Source organism: Aptenodytes forsteri, unplaced genomic scaffold (assembly GCF_000699145.1).
Source record: "Aptenodytes forsteri isolate BGI_AS27 unplaced genomic scaffold, ASM69914v1 Scaffold88, whole genome shotgun sequence".
NCBI classification, from domain to species: domain Eukaryota; kingdom Metazoa; phylum Chordata; class Aves; order Sphenisciformes; family Spheniscidae; genus Aptenodytes; species Aptenodytes forsteri.
The window spans coordinates 631,370-645,608 of record NW_008795948.1 but is presented as its reverse complement, the minus strand read 5'-3'; positions in this window follow the sequence as shown (position 1 = coordinate 645,608).

The window sequence follows — 14,239 nt, the reverse complement described above, 5'->3', positions numbered from 1 at the left end:
TTTATTCCCCATGCTACGTGTGTTTGGCATTCGGCATTCAAGTTGGGCCCCCAGTGAAGCTGTCTTACTGGCTGGGGTTCCTGCTCCAGGCGCTCTCCTGCTGACCTGTGTTCCTCCTCCAGGCTCTGGGCATCTATTGCTGGCCCTGGCATCAAACTGGTAGGAGTCAGATGGATTGAGGTTCCCCTCCACCAGCATCTCTAGTTGTTCGTTTTTTAAAGAAAGAGCAAACCACCACAAGGAGCCAGAAAATACCATAGCATAGCACCCCTTCAAGAACACCTACAAGAGTAAGCTGTGGAGCAGAGACTCCGACATCCTGCAAAGGTTGTGGCTTAACTACAATGCTTAGTCTCATCACAACTGCATTGACATAGGATAGGTGCAGAGATGCAGGTGTAGGTATGCACATCTTTGGAGTTTAGATGTTTCTCAGCATCGATGGCACCTGAGGAGAGGCATTTCAATATTGCAATATTGGACCTCAGTACCTAATCTCCGTTAAGACTTATCTGAGATAGCTTCTCAGACCCTAGTCCTTATAATCTAATCCAATCAGGTCTTTGTTTTTCCCCTTGGGGCAGGAATCACACAGCATTCACAGGACACTGAGTAAGAAATTCCATTTTTTGCTATTCTTGCTTCCAGTGCAATTAGCTAACGTATTTATTGTGATTCATGAAATGGATCTGTTGAGAGCTTAAAGGTCAACTGGTCTGAATCCATCTCCTATGTGGAAAGGCAGAAATAAAAGACATGGAAAAAAACAACCAACCAAAAAAAAAAACCCTTTCTATAATGTTCATGTTCCAGTAAGTACAAAAGTGAGGCAATTGCTGTCCCTTCTTGCTCTTAATGAGTAAGCACATTGCTGACTGCAGCACATCTGCTGTATGGGTTGGACTGACAGATACTGCCCGTAGCCCACACTGGGATAAGGTCTTCAGCAGAACATGAAGGAAGCTGACGGAGATGAGGGCTTACATGCAAGCCGTAGGACTGATCCCAGAACTGCTCAGCCCATGACTACTTACGTTCACTGACTTCTACCTCTGTGGGTCCACTGTTGCACACTGGTCTACATTAGAAAATTTCACAGATGAAGTCTTTTACTATTGATGAGGGAGAAGTAGAAAAAAAAGTGTATTCCCACACTCTTGCTTGTGCGTTAAGCCATATGCCAGGCACGCAAAAAATCTAGACTAAATTCTCGAAGCTTTTGGGAAATCTATCAAACCACAAACCCAGGCTAAGTCAGAGTGAGTGTGTGAGTCAATGCACTTATTTAGAGTTCAGCAGTAGCTGGGCTCTGACTGTAAGCTTCGGGCTGTGCACACACAGAGAGAAGTCAGTTGTTGCTCTGAAGAGGTTCCAGCCCGCAGTAGGAAAGGAGACCCAAATCACTGCAGTACATGCAGCAGTTAGTTAGATGTCTAGTTTTCAGGAGGGATATTTGAATTCCTTTATGCCCCAGAAAGGAAAATCCTAATAATAGTCATATCAGAACTAGGTCTATATTATTTAGAACTGGAAAGTAGGGTTGTAAAGGTTACTTTCTGAGATCTGATAACTCTTTACTAAAGGACAGAATTTTATTACATGCTACTGAGGATCGGATTAAAGCTATTCTATGGGAGTCTTCTAAATCTTCCATTATTGGTCATATTACCTTCTGCATCACCATAAACAGATTTAGAAAAGTAACTGGAAAAAAAGCTGATCTATTTGAAGAAGTAAATAAGTACAGCCTTAAGATTCAAGGCAACAATAAGATGCTATGGGTTATTTTTTCAGTTCTCAGCCAAAGATGTAAGAAGCCTCATTTAAAAAAGTATTCTTACAAAGGGCCTCCACTAATTGGGAGATTCTCCCAGAGGAACAAAACATCTGTTGTAAAGAAACAGTTGTCACAAGTTTGTAGAGTTAAAAAAAATATCCATTTCATATTCAAATCCTGCTTGAACAATAAGATACTGTTGCAAAAGATGTCACGAGAATAATTTCATTGTGCACCAAAAAATGTGTTTCTGGGCTCTAAGAGACTAAGAGTAATCACTGAAGTTAAATCTGTCTATCAGTATATCCAGCTCCACAACAAACATTGTGAGTCTGGCTTTAGCGTTGATTCAAATTTTGTCCTGCTTCAGCATCAGTATTGAAAATCCAACTTTGTTAATTCTGTATTTATGTAGCTGGGGTAGACCAACAAACTCGCACAGTATTAGAGACTAGGACCAGATTTTGCTGTTGCATCTTATTCTAATTATACATTGGATCTGGTATTTTGAATAGAAGCGTAATGATTTTGATTACTGACATATACCTTCGTTAGCCTAGAAAAAAAGAAGACGACATCTAGGCCATTTCGGTGGACCCGTGTGTTCTGTTTCTCTTTCAAGTAATCACAGTTACTTGTGCCTTTGTATTTCTCACTTCAAGAGCAGCAACAGCTATCTATTTAGTCTAAAAGCCTTCAATTTAGGAAATGTTAGTGCAAAATATTGTAGCCCATGTCTTCAGTGACAATTTGGGTACAACTCTGGTTCCTCACATACTTTGAATGAAGCTCAAGGTCCTAATCCCTTTACTTCACAATGGTCAATATCTGAGCTCCACAATGGTCAATATCTGAGCTCAGTATATTTAAAATTCAGGATACACCTAAGCTGTTCTGGAATTCATCCTGATCAGGGTAAAACTCCTCTGATTTGAGGGCAACATTTTCTTAGAGGTTAAACTTACTCTGTTTTATTTAGCTAAAAACTACAGACCATTACAGAACCAAACTACTTTTACTGACTCTATGCACCCCTTGAGAAGAGTATCAGAGAGTAACACCTCATGACTGCATAGTCACGTTTTTATTTATTGCCACATTAAGGGCAGGGCAGGACAGGACAAAACATAAAATAGAATAGAATAGAATAGAATAGAATAGAATAGAATAGAATAGAATAGAATAGAATAGAATAGAATAGAACAGAATAGAACTGTCCTCCATTTGGTTTGATGTATCTGCAGTTTGATTCTTGCAATGTTTCAAAGGGATCTGAACACTTTTAGCTTTGTTTCTTCATAAGGAGTCAACATAGTAATTTATACAGATCCTAAAACTGTCTGTATATTTTCCAGCTGGCCACTTGGCTCAAATCCAGGTCACCCCTTCACATAAAATTATAGCTGTTTCATGACAAATGCAAAAGGAGTTTGTTGCTCTTAGTCCAGTTCTCAGCAGCTTGTAATTGTAATCACAAAGACTAGTACCTTGTTCATATTTGCAACAAAGATAAAAGTGATTGACTGGTGTCTGGATTTACTCTTTGCCTTCTTCACATCGCTTCTCTGTGTCACCACTGAAAATAGAGTTCATCAATATTTATCAGATAATGTTTTTTCCCACAAAAATAAAAGTTTATTTTGAGGAAATTACTATTTTCCATGCTATAACGAAGATTTCTTATTTAGTATCATTTCATGATAAGCTAATGGATACATCTTGCCTCACTACATCCCCCCTCTGATTTACAATATTTTATATTGGTAATAACCATGTAGGAACTCTTGTTAAAAAGTTAGAATTTCTCAGACATTTCTGTTCTTAAATCCTCCCTTTCTTTGCCTGACGTTTCCCCAAGCTTGTCTGCTGCAACTATTTGGAAAAGACAGTTTGGCAAAAAGCAATGGATGGGAGTAGAAAGACAGGGATCACGAAGCTAGAGGTTATTTAATCTGACAACCTAACCTAAGTGGTGAAGCACACAACATACAGCTCTAGAGTGATCCCTAATGGGTCTTCTGAATGCTTTAGTAGCGGAAAGGCTGGATACTTTCTTGCATCTTGAGGAATCAAAGAAAGTGGAATAAATCTCATCTTCTATTTTCCTCCTCAAAACTGGCTTGCTCAGAAGCCTTGCCAGTATCAAAATAGCTGCCTGATGAGTTTATACTGTATAATGTGCACAAAGTACTTGCCTTATATTAAAGTCACCTGCTGCTACATTATTCCAGGCATAAAAATAGAGAATACCAGCCAGTCTATGCATATTCTGCTTTCTAACAGGTTTACGAGGAGGCTGACAGGTGACTCGTAGTTAGCCACTTCTAGCGCACCTTAAAACCCTCAGCTGGTTTTCATAGCACAAATACTCCAACAGCTCCCAGATGTTTCAGACCTTCCAGAATCAAACGCATTGTTAATGTGCAAAGATGTTTATGGGGATTTTTCCTGTTCCTGGTTGTTCAAATGTTGAGTTACTTTGCAGCTGGCTGATAATGAAGGCTGTTTTCAAAAAAAAAAACACCTTTTCAGACAAATGTCTGCTGTCATTGTGCAGATAAGATCTGTCAACACAGGCACAATTTTTGCACAGTAACACATTACTCCACAGCAGAGTCAGTCAGGCCAGTTAGCTGCTGACCACGGGCTGAATTCTACCTGGTTGAACACAATTTGGGAGATACATCACCTTTCGAGCACTGGATACAGCTTATAGACATGAGTAACACCATGGACTTCAAGAACCTGCCCTTACTTGTTACCTTTCTTTTTTTTGTCTTGGATGACAACAGATCAGATTAATGAGCCTATATGTCTAAGTATTAATGCAAATATCTTTCATAAGTTACTTCAAGTTTTTCGTATCATATAATTAAGAGAACAGCAGGTCACATTTTGCAAAGTGTTTCCCATTGGAAGCAAACTTCATTTGGGATTTTTTTTCCTCCAAACCCTATAAAAAATGGAGAGCATCCTTGCCCTTTGACTTCTCCCAGTTTTGACTTAAGCACTGGACATTTCATCTCAAAAAGTTACAAGAAAGTGGAAGATCTTCTGGCAAGGTGAATTTATCCATCCTTGCCCTTTGACTTCTCCCAGTTTTGACTTAAGCACTGGACATTTCATCTCAAAAAGTTACAAGAAAGTGGAAGATCTTCTGGCAAGGCTGAATTTATCTCGTTTGATATATTAGCTCTGAGGTTTTCCTATGATACAAAGTATGGCATTAGTTTACAAAGGTTAAAAAAGAAATGTTCTAAGGGATACTTTAATTTTATTTTTACTATTCTGTCTTTAAGTTATAAGAACCTTAATATGCTATGAGAATTTTCTAGTTGAGACTTGACACACAAAGAAAACATATATAAAAGATGAAAAAAACAAAAAAAACCACCCCACCAAAATTGATTCTTTCTGATAAAGGGGAAACATAGCGTATAAATTTGAGCAAGGAAAACAAAACATGTTGGAGAATGGATGGTGACTTATCAGGATTAAAAAATAAAAAATCATTGAAATTTAAACTTTCAGCTGAATGCCAGTCCAAATTAAACATTAGGATGCTCAGAGACTTCACCCTGAGTAATCAGGCACATTGCCTTTACCCTGCTGAGACACTGAATTCAGACATCTATAAAAGCACATATTCACAGTCATGAACTAAGGTGTCAGTGAAGTGACGGAACATCAGAGAGGAGGCAATGTCCATTCAGACATCTATCTTCTTGCAGACTATGCAGGCTCGTTGAGCTGCTTTTTTTTTAATCACATAGAGACAGCGTTGCAATTTGATAGTATAATCTTATTTGCCTGAGATTTCAGAGTGCTTTATGTTAGGCATTGCTATCCGTTACATCTAATGGATGCAGGAACTGAAGCAGAGGAGTTGAACAACTAGTCCAGCACCAATCACAGTCTGGAATAGATTTGAACTGCAAACCCCTTACTTTTCAAATAAGTTGCAGAAAACATTTTATCTGTATTAAAGTCAGAGCTTATTTACCACAGCCACCTCCTCCCTCACCCTCTTACTGCCACGTGACTCTCATTCCTGCAGTCTGCCCAAAATGCAATCAAAATCATCCTTTTTTCCCAAACATTTCTCATTTCCAATTTCAGTTCATTTTATCAGCTGCAAAGTTACTGGTCTGACTTAAAAATCCCATCAAATTCTACCCTTTGATGCTTATTTTTATGTTCATCAATTAGAAGCCCTTAAAAACGTCAGAGATCTTCCAGTCTCACTTGGAGCTATTCATGGAGCATCACCACAGTGCTAAGGTTTACAGAAAGTTAATATGAACTATTAGACAGTTTAGACAGCTTTTAAAACAGCAACAAGTTATCTGAACCCGATGGTAAATGTATTTACCATAGCAGCTGAAAAATGATTTTTCAAAATACTGTTGCTGCAGCCATGGGATTAGATCTTGGGTTTAACGCAAAACACCCTCTATGCCGCTAAGACCCCCTTTTCTAATCCTCCTAATCTCTGTGTAAGCACACAAAAAAATGAGTTAAATAGCACACCGACTGGGTTTTTCTTTTCTGTTTTTAGGGGAGAATTTCAATCTAAACCAAACCTACGCCGTGTAGTACATTACAATCAATATTGCTTTCTATTTGTTAATTTTGGCACAAATAGAGGTGGGGAATTATCAGTGAGAATGAGCTGAAGTATTTTTGGTACTAACAGCAGAAAGACTTCTGCTACACATCATTAAGCAGTAAGTTTTAATTTCATGCAGCTCTTTCCTATTTTGTATAAATTTAAAAACTGGACATGAAGCAGATTCTCAAAATGGTGCGATTTTAGCTTAAGACGGCTTACTACAGAGTGAAACCGCATTTTTTTTTCTTACTATTAATGTATAGCTGCCATTAAACATTTGACAAATTGTGTACAATGTCAAAATATGCTTGTGATGGTTGTCTTTTGCTTGCCAGGTGTTGGTAAGATTTCTTTGCCTACAACTCATATGGAGTGTGGGATTCGGATATATCATCTACTTAATAACAAATTTCTGTGCTTTATAATATGTGAAATAAAAATGTCATGTCTCGCCGTACCTTCTATCCAGGTTCTCTGTGTGCTCTGTGATGTAAATTATTTTCTTTCTGGCTGAGCTGTTGCTGCGTTTTTAAGGAGATAAATGAATATCAAAATGTGTCACTGTGATTGGAAGCGTCAAGATAAACCTGCAGGAAATCTTTGCTCCAAGAAAGATGTTTACATTCTGACTTTTTCTCCCCTAAATCGGAACACAAACCAGTGCTGTGGTGCCAGATATTGCCACAGGCATATAAATTTTGTCTTATGGTCAGTCTCTAGGAAATATAGTACCCATGAGCCACACACAGCAAATCACGTAATCTATAAGGTATTCATGGCATACCACCTACGTCTTCTGAAGAATCTGGGCCTCAAATGCCATGGGAATGGGACTGTATAAAGACATAGATAGTTAAATAAACCTCTGCATCATCCAACCACTCCTAACCTCAGGAAGAGCTAGCTGATGCTTCAGGCCACGATTGCTTTTCTCTTCTCCTTCTTCTTCCTCCATGCTAATAGAGAAAGCAGGATGGTGCGTAGCTCATTTTTCACTCTTTGACTACTTCCTTTCTTTTTTTTTTTCTGTAAAAAAGAAAGGACCACAGAGGCTTGATTTCACAGAGGGTGCATCTGCACATGCAAAATGAAAATGTGTCAAGAGTTCCTTTTGTTCAAAATTGAAGATTTTTTTTAACTGCACAACTCCTTGCTACCTCACTGACCTTCTGAAGCTTAAGCATCTCATTGCATTTACCCGCCAAACCTCATTGACCTGAACAGGATGATAACTGTAGCAAAATTTTACATTTTAGAAGAGGAATGTAGGTGGCATTAAACGCGAATCAGAGTTTTCTGGAGAAAAGGAAACTCTATATTTTATGCTGACTTATCATCTGCAGAAGCGTGTTCTCAAACCTGGTCAGATGGAGGTGGATAAGGAAGGTCTTTGCTATCAGCAAGCTGGGGGAGATAACTTCTCCCCAGTTGTTGTAATTAATAGCAATTGCTGCAAACTCTCACAGCCTTCAGTTACGTATAGAGGCAAATGTATGGCTGACCTGCAGCAGCCAGCAGAATTGCAGAAATCTACCCAAAGCCCATGGAAGGGCTTTGCTAGCTAACAAGCTAACTTTCAGATATCTTATAGAACCTCTATGCCTTAGTCTTTCATTTCAGAATCTGACTCCATGCCGCCAGGGTTGACAGCATTAGCAATTGACTCTGTTGGGTCAAATTTCCTCAGTACTATGCAAAATAAATGTTGTGTTATGAAAATACTGCCCATTTAAAAAATGATCTTAGACAAGGTTCACATTTCTCTTAAGAAAATACTGGTTTTACTTAATTGCCTACCATGTTTTGGGGTAAAACAGTTTGAAAAGTAAGTTTTGCAAATATTGTTCCAAGTTAAGGCAAATCTGTAATGCCTACCAGTGCAAAATGTGTAAAGATTACTGTTTTTCTTTTCAACACAAATATGAAATTGCTTCAGTGGTATACCTAAGCTGTAGAAAAGCTTGCTTTATTCTAAAGGGTGGCGATGATTTACAGAAGTTTGCCAGGCTGCTTTCAGAGGCTGCCCTTTTTCAATCTGCCAGGATTTACTCATGTGTCTCTCTTTTTCTGCAGCTGCTGTTACAGATGTGAAGCAAAAAAACCCAAAAAACAAAAGCAGCTCCCTCAACTTTCATACCATGTTCAATTTCTGTTTGGGGTTGTTTAGCCTCATACCAATAACACTGAAGATATCAATTAGCAAGAAATCAGATAACTTTTCCTTACAAAATCTCAGCACTCAAATAATTTACTGTGACAAAACCAGCAAAAACGTAGACCATATGTACAGACCTTTCGGGGGAAAATATGAAACAATGGTATATATTTATCATTGCACCTCTCATCGCTTCCTCAGATTCTGCCCACTGATTTCTTCTCTTCATATAACATCTGACATCCCAAACCACTGAGAAGCTGTAAAGGGCTTTTCAAAACATCAGAACTCCCTTAACCTGCTGCAAAATTTTCTCTGCTTTTCCCTAAATGGGGGATTTCATTGTAAGATTTATGGGCCAGAATGGCAATATTTTAGCACACCAGAATGGCAATATTTAATCCCAGAGGAGTAACATATTTCAGATGTTGAAGTCTTTCTGTAGAGGCACAACTGGCAGTTTTATGCCCCTAACATAAGCAACTGCTAGTTTCCCAGTGGGATGTACAGCTTGCAGGAGGTGACCTGCATAACTTGCAGTAGGAAACAGAGTACTGGTGTCTAACCACAAAGACTACCAACATGATGGACTTTCAAGCTCAGATATTTTTATGTACATAAAAAAGGTATTTGGGAGCATTTCTGGTGGTTTAGGTGTATTTTCCTATGTTCCTTGCATCTGGATTTATATTTGGGAGAGGAACAGCTTTAGAGGTAAAACAGCTAGAAAGGTAAGTGTAACTAATGCATTTCAAACTCTGATCAGACAATTTCTGGTAGGTGGCTGTGGTAGGCATGTCATGGTGTAGTGAGCTTAACACCTGAGTGAGGCAGAATCCATCATTTTGCTACCTTTGATTGAAAAACCTACCCCATGCTCTTGTAGATGAACCTAGACAATACCATGAAATATCACGTATTACTACACACAGAAAGAGTTCATTTCTCCCATTGTCCCAGAACTTTATGGGTTACTTCTGCTGGACACGAGACAAAGTTGAGATTTTTTTCACTCGTTCAAAATTAGGATTGAAATTTAGCTAGTAACCAACAGCAAAACCTTTATTATTCTGAAACGGGCTTAAGATTGTAGGGTTGAAAGTCATCTCACCTAACTTGGGATCTGTACAGCACAGACGTGTACATCAATTCTGGTCATCTGAGTCCCTCTTTACAGGAAGGAAGCTTTATAGTAAATATTTTTAGGATACACCTTTTTGGACCTGTTTTGAACCTCTATGAGAAGAGGAAAGCTACTGTTTTTTTCCCTTGATGCTAAGGGACATCTGGACAGGTAGCTGAGATGAAACGACTGGCAGTCTATGTGACACCGACCCTGAGGTGTACTTCCTCCCACAGAAGGACAGGCCAGTTGGCACTACTGCTATAGCGCTGCACATCTTGACCAACCGACATGTTAGCAAGTCATCTTCAAAAGCATAAGCACTATACTGTCTAGCTTCACTGTCTCCCTTTGACATTTAGAATCTTACTGAGAAGACAGTTGAAGGCTTCTTGTTTTCTTGTTGTGTGTTGGGTTAGTTGTTAGGTTTTGGTTTTGTTTTTTTTCCCAAGCTGCTTCTGGAATTTCAAGCAGCAAATCATCGTGCCCAGCTATTTATGGTTACGGAGGCAGAAGATCATGTCATAGTGGAACACAACTTCAGATGGAGGCAATCGAGAAGTCATTGAACTTAGCAGCTGTGCAGCTGCGTCGCCAAACCCCTCGTGCTGCCCAATTATTTTCCTTGGCAACTGCTTCGTCTAAGAACTTGTTTTTTCCTGACTATGCCTCAGTTGGCTGTTTGTGAGGGCCTGGCCAGTATTTGTTGAAGAAAGAGAGCAGTTGCTTCTGTTATTCTCCGGAGATCTTTATAGGGAAAATGCTGTTTAATATTGACATATTCTCACAGTCTCCGGGGGAGCCTTTTGACAGAAAGGGAGGGGAAGAGGAAGGGAGGATGGAGGGAGACCTGCTCTGTCTGACCTTTCTCCCCAGAGGATAAAAATCAAAAGAGAAAAAATAAATATCTTTTTCCTCTTTTTTTGTTTGTGACTGTTGCAGCCTGAAGCTCCACTCCTGTATCCACGCTCCGTGATCCCCAAGCATTAGTTCGCTGCTAGTGAATATACTGTTGAGCATTTTTAGTAGAAAAATGCAATATAACATTGCCTCGCATGTTTGCCAGAAGATAAAGAATTGGACCAGCCAGCAAGATCTTCTAAGTAACTCTGCCTTAACTTCTGGTGGTTCTTCTTTCTGCTGAGGTTTACACCCCACGGCATGACCTGGAAAGTTCTTCTACAGCAAAACCCCACCAAGCTGTGTCTGCTGACACAAGCACTGGGAAGGTCTGGATAAAAGACCAAATCTACAATTTGCAGAACACCGAAGTTGCAAAAATAATCTCCTACTGTGGGAAGAGGGATGGGAACAAACACAGACCTGGATGTTTTCCCCAGGCATGTCCAGTTAAATGAAGATTACGGAAACCCAAGTAAATAAGGGGAATAAAATAAAATAAACATCCTACACCCCCCTTCCCTTTTTAAGTTTTCTTCCTACTTCAAAGCAATCCTCAGACTTTACTCCTATATGTGTGTACAGAAAGCATACCCATACTATCCATACACACCCTTTCTGGGATAAGCTTTCAACCTTACATGTCTTTGAACACCAGTTCCTGGCTGGTGGTGCCTAAACAGAGGCAGCATCACCTTCTATACCCTGCAGTGTCTTGCGGTGAAATAAACTTTTCATCAACCTACTGCCCTAGCATTCTGCTATGGACTTGAAATGCTCAGCACAGCACTCCAGACTTCAGAGCTTGGCAAGAAAAAGAAAAAATTCCTCTTTCTTCCGGATTTCTGCTAAACCAACAAAGCCTCAAGCAAGAAACAAGGAGTCAAAACAAAATTAAAGGAGTGTGAGACTGCTGTCTGGGATATATGGTGGTACAGAACAGCTGGTGCAAAACCAGTGGAGAAGAGCAAACAGAGCAGCTGCTGCGGGGAGCAAAATGCAGAAGTGCAAAACAGCCACTGTGGAAGAAGCCATGCAGAAGGGCTTTGCACAGACTAGCTGGTGCACAGGCAGTCACAAGAGATGTACAGAAAGGAGGGACTGCTGGTTGGGTATGTGGTTGTGCAGAGTGGCTCGTGCAGAACATACAGAACAGGAAGCAGAGAAGACATGATGCAGAAAAGCTGCTGTGCACTGATTTTATGTATGTGTGACATTTCTGCAGCCTTTTCAGGCCTTTTCAGATCCCCACAGGCCAAAATTCATGGAGCTGCAGCAGGTATGACTGCTGGACCATGAGAGTGCTCTGTGTAGCACAGCGGCCACAGCCTGCAAATCACCAACTTGCTTTGCCAGCCTTTTACATGCAGGCAAGCCCCAAGACTCATGCACCTCTCGTGTGATGTCCAGTTCCCTGACAGAGCTACAGGATCCCCTGTAAGGGAAGGAATTCTCTTGGTTTTCCTTGCTTGCAAATAGAAAGTGCCTCTCTTTCCAGTGACGACATATTTTCTAACTGATATCAGAGGTACAAGTGTGATGGAGCACTTGTGTAGTCGGGGAGCAGATAGCCACAAATAATCAACCATAGGAGCTGCTACGTGGTGCTCAAGGAAGACGACAAGGTGTGTGCCACACTGACTGCAGTCTAAAGGCTCTTGCTCCATTATCAGTTCCTCCTGGGGAGAGTCACTAGTGTTTTGGGATGTTACCCTTCCCTCCCATCCCAAACTGCTGTGAGGGTAGAGAGATAAATATAAGATGCCATCCCTGCAGAAAGGGGTCGTCAAGTACCTGGCAGCTGTACAGCAGTCTGGCCCAGTGTCATGCCCATCTAATTATATAAAAGAAACTAACAGACATATCTTCTTTTCTTTAAAATCTATCTCCTAAGAATATACATTTTTTCTTGTTATTCTGCGCTGTTTCCCTTTCTTGTTTTCTGCTTCACCCATACCTTGTCTTCCTAACAGCCCCCATCTCTGTTTACAAATGGTATTATATCATGCATGGTGTTATCTCATTCCTGTCTTCTTCTACTGTACACTGAGCCTGAAAAGTTGTCTTTAACTTGCTCAGCCCTGCAGCAGGCACAGGTGGGCAGGACAGGCGAGAGGGAGCTCCCCTGCAGGGGTTAGCTTGCTGGCAGTGCTGCGCAGCTCCCACTGCAGACCCTGCTGGGCTGCAGCGTAGAAACACCCTGAAACGCTCATGTCTTTCGTATTGTCATTGCTGAGCTCTCTCTTCCCTTATTTTGCTGATTAGGCCTTGCAGAAATAATGAGGAGGCTTTAGAAATCTTCGTGGTAGTAAGAGTGGTCAGACTAATGAATATCAAAAACATTCATCTTGTTGACCCAACCTTGACTTGGAAAAGCTGCAGCTGCTAGTTTCTTTGAGAGATCAAGATCACACTTTTGGTACTTCTTTTTTTTTTTGCCTGAGAGACACAGCCAGTAACTGCTTATAACAGAAAAGTTGCCTGAACATTTTGTTTTAGGCACCGACTGCCATTTTATTTTATCTTGGCCAAGAAATAAAGAAAGCAAGGTTGTGTTACAGACTTAATGTTAACTGTTGGCATCAGCAGATGCTGACTCTATCTTAAGACCAAGCAATTAACCTTTGCAGCTCTGGCCAATGTCAGGGGGACGAGTAGCAATTAATAAAGCCTACTCTTGTATCTCAGCAGTTAAGGGTCACACCACAGCTGAAATGACACAGACACTCCTGCGGCCAAAGGAAGTGACAATGCTTGCTTTCTAAAAGAACCTCATCTGACCTTTATTCCCTCAGTGAGATCTGCTACAATGCAACAGCACTTGCAGCCTTTAAGATGCGCAAGCTCCACAAGATTTTCAGAGAAAGCTTAGAAAAAAGGAACTGTTGGTAGAACACAACAGTTTTTGATGAGTAAGGAAACAGCTGTTCTCCCCTCCATACAGTGTCACGATTAAACGTGCAAGACACTTGACCAGTGCCAACAACTGTATTGTTTTAATTTTAATGCTGTTACGTCACTTTCAGACTCTGTTCAGTATTATTGTAATAAGAGTTGTTATGCAATTTATTTCAAAATCATTACTGTGTTGTCTGGAAGTCAAAAAGCTTCTCCTACAATAAGAGAAGCTAATCACTCTGTGGGTCTTCTTACCAATTTGTTGGTCAAAAATCTGAAAAATTAGCAACAGACTCATGGAAATATTTTGTCTAATATTAATCAATAGACAGAAAGAGTCAAACACCCCTCACAAAATGTAAAATGGTAGTCCTAACGTGGTACACGCGTATGGATAGCCTTGACTTTAGCCATGACAGCATCCTTCTGCATGCCACGACTATCCTAAGTTCAGAACATGCTTTTGCTTTTTGCAAGCTTGGATGCTAAGGTTGTATCTTAGTGGAAAGGAGTTGATCCCTCTGAATATGAAATACTCAACAGGTACAACTAAGTATCTTTTGTTGGAGGGGTGAAAACAGCTCTTCTTTTAGTGACAGCATGGGCGTCACGCCATTATTAAAGACATGGGCGATAATGTGATGGAAAGAAACAGTATTCATTTTTAGGAGGAATGTACCCCATCCACCTTTCAACCATACAGTTGCAGTCACAGCCAGCCAGCAAATAATGAACAGAATTTCAGCATGCCTGGTGTTGTACAAACCCAAAGGT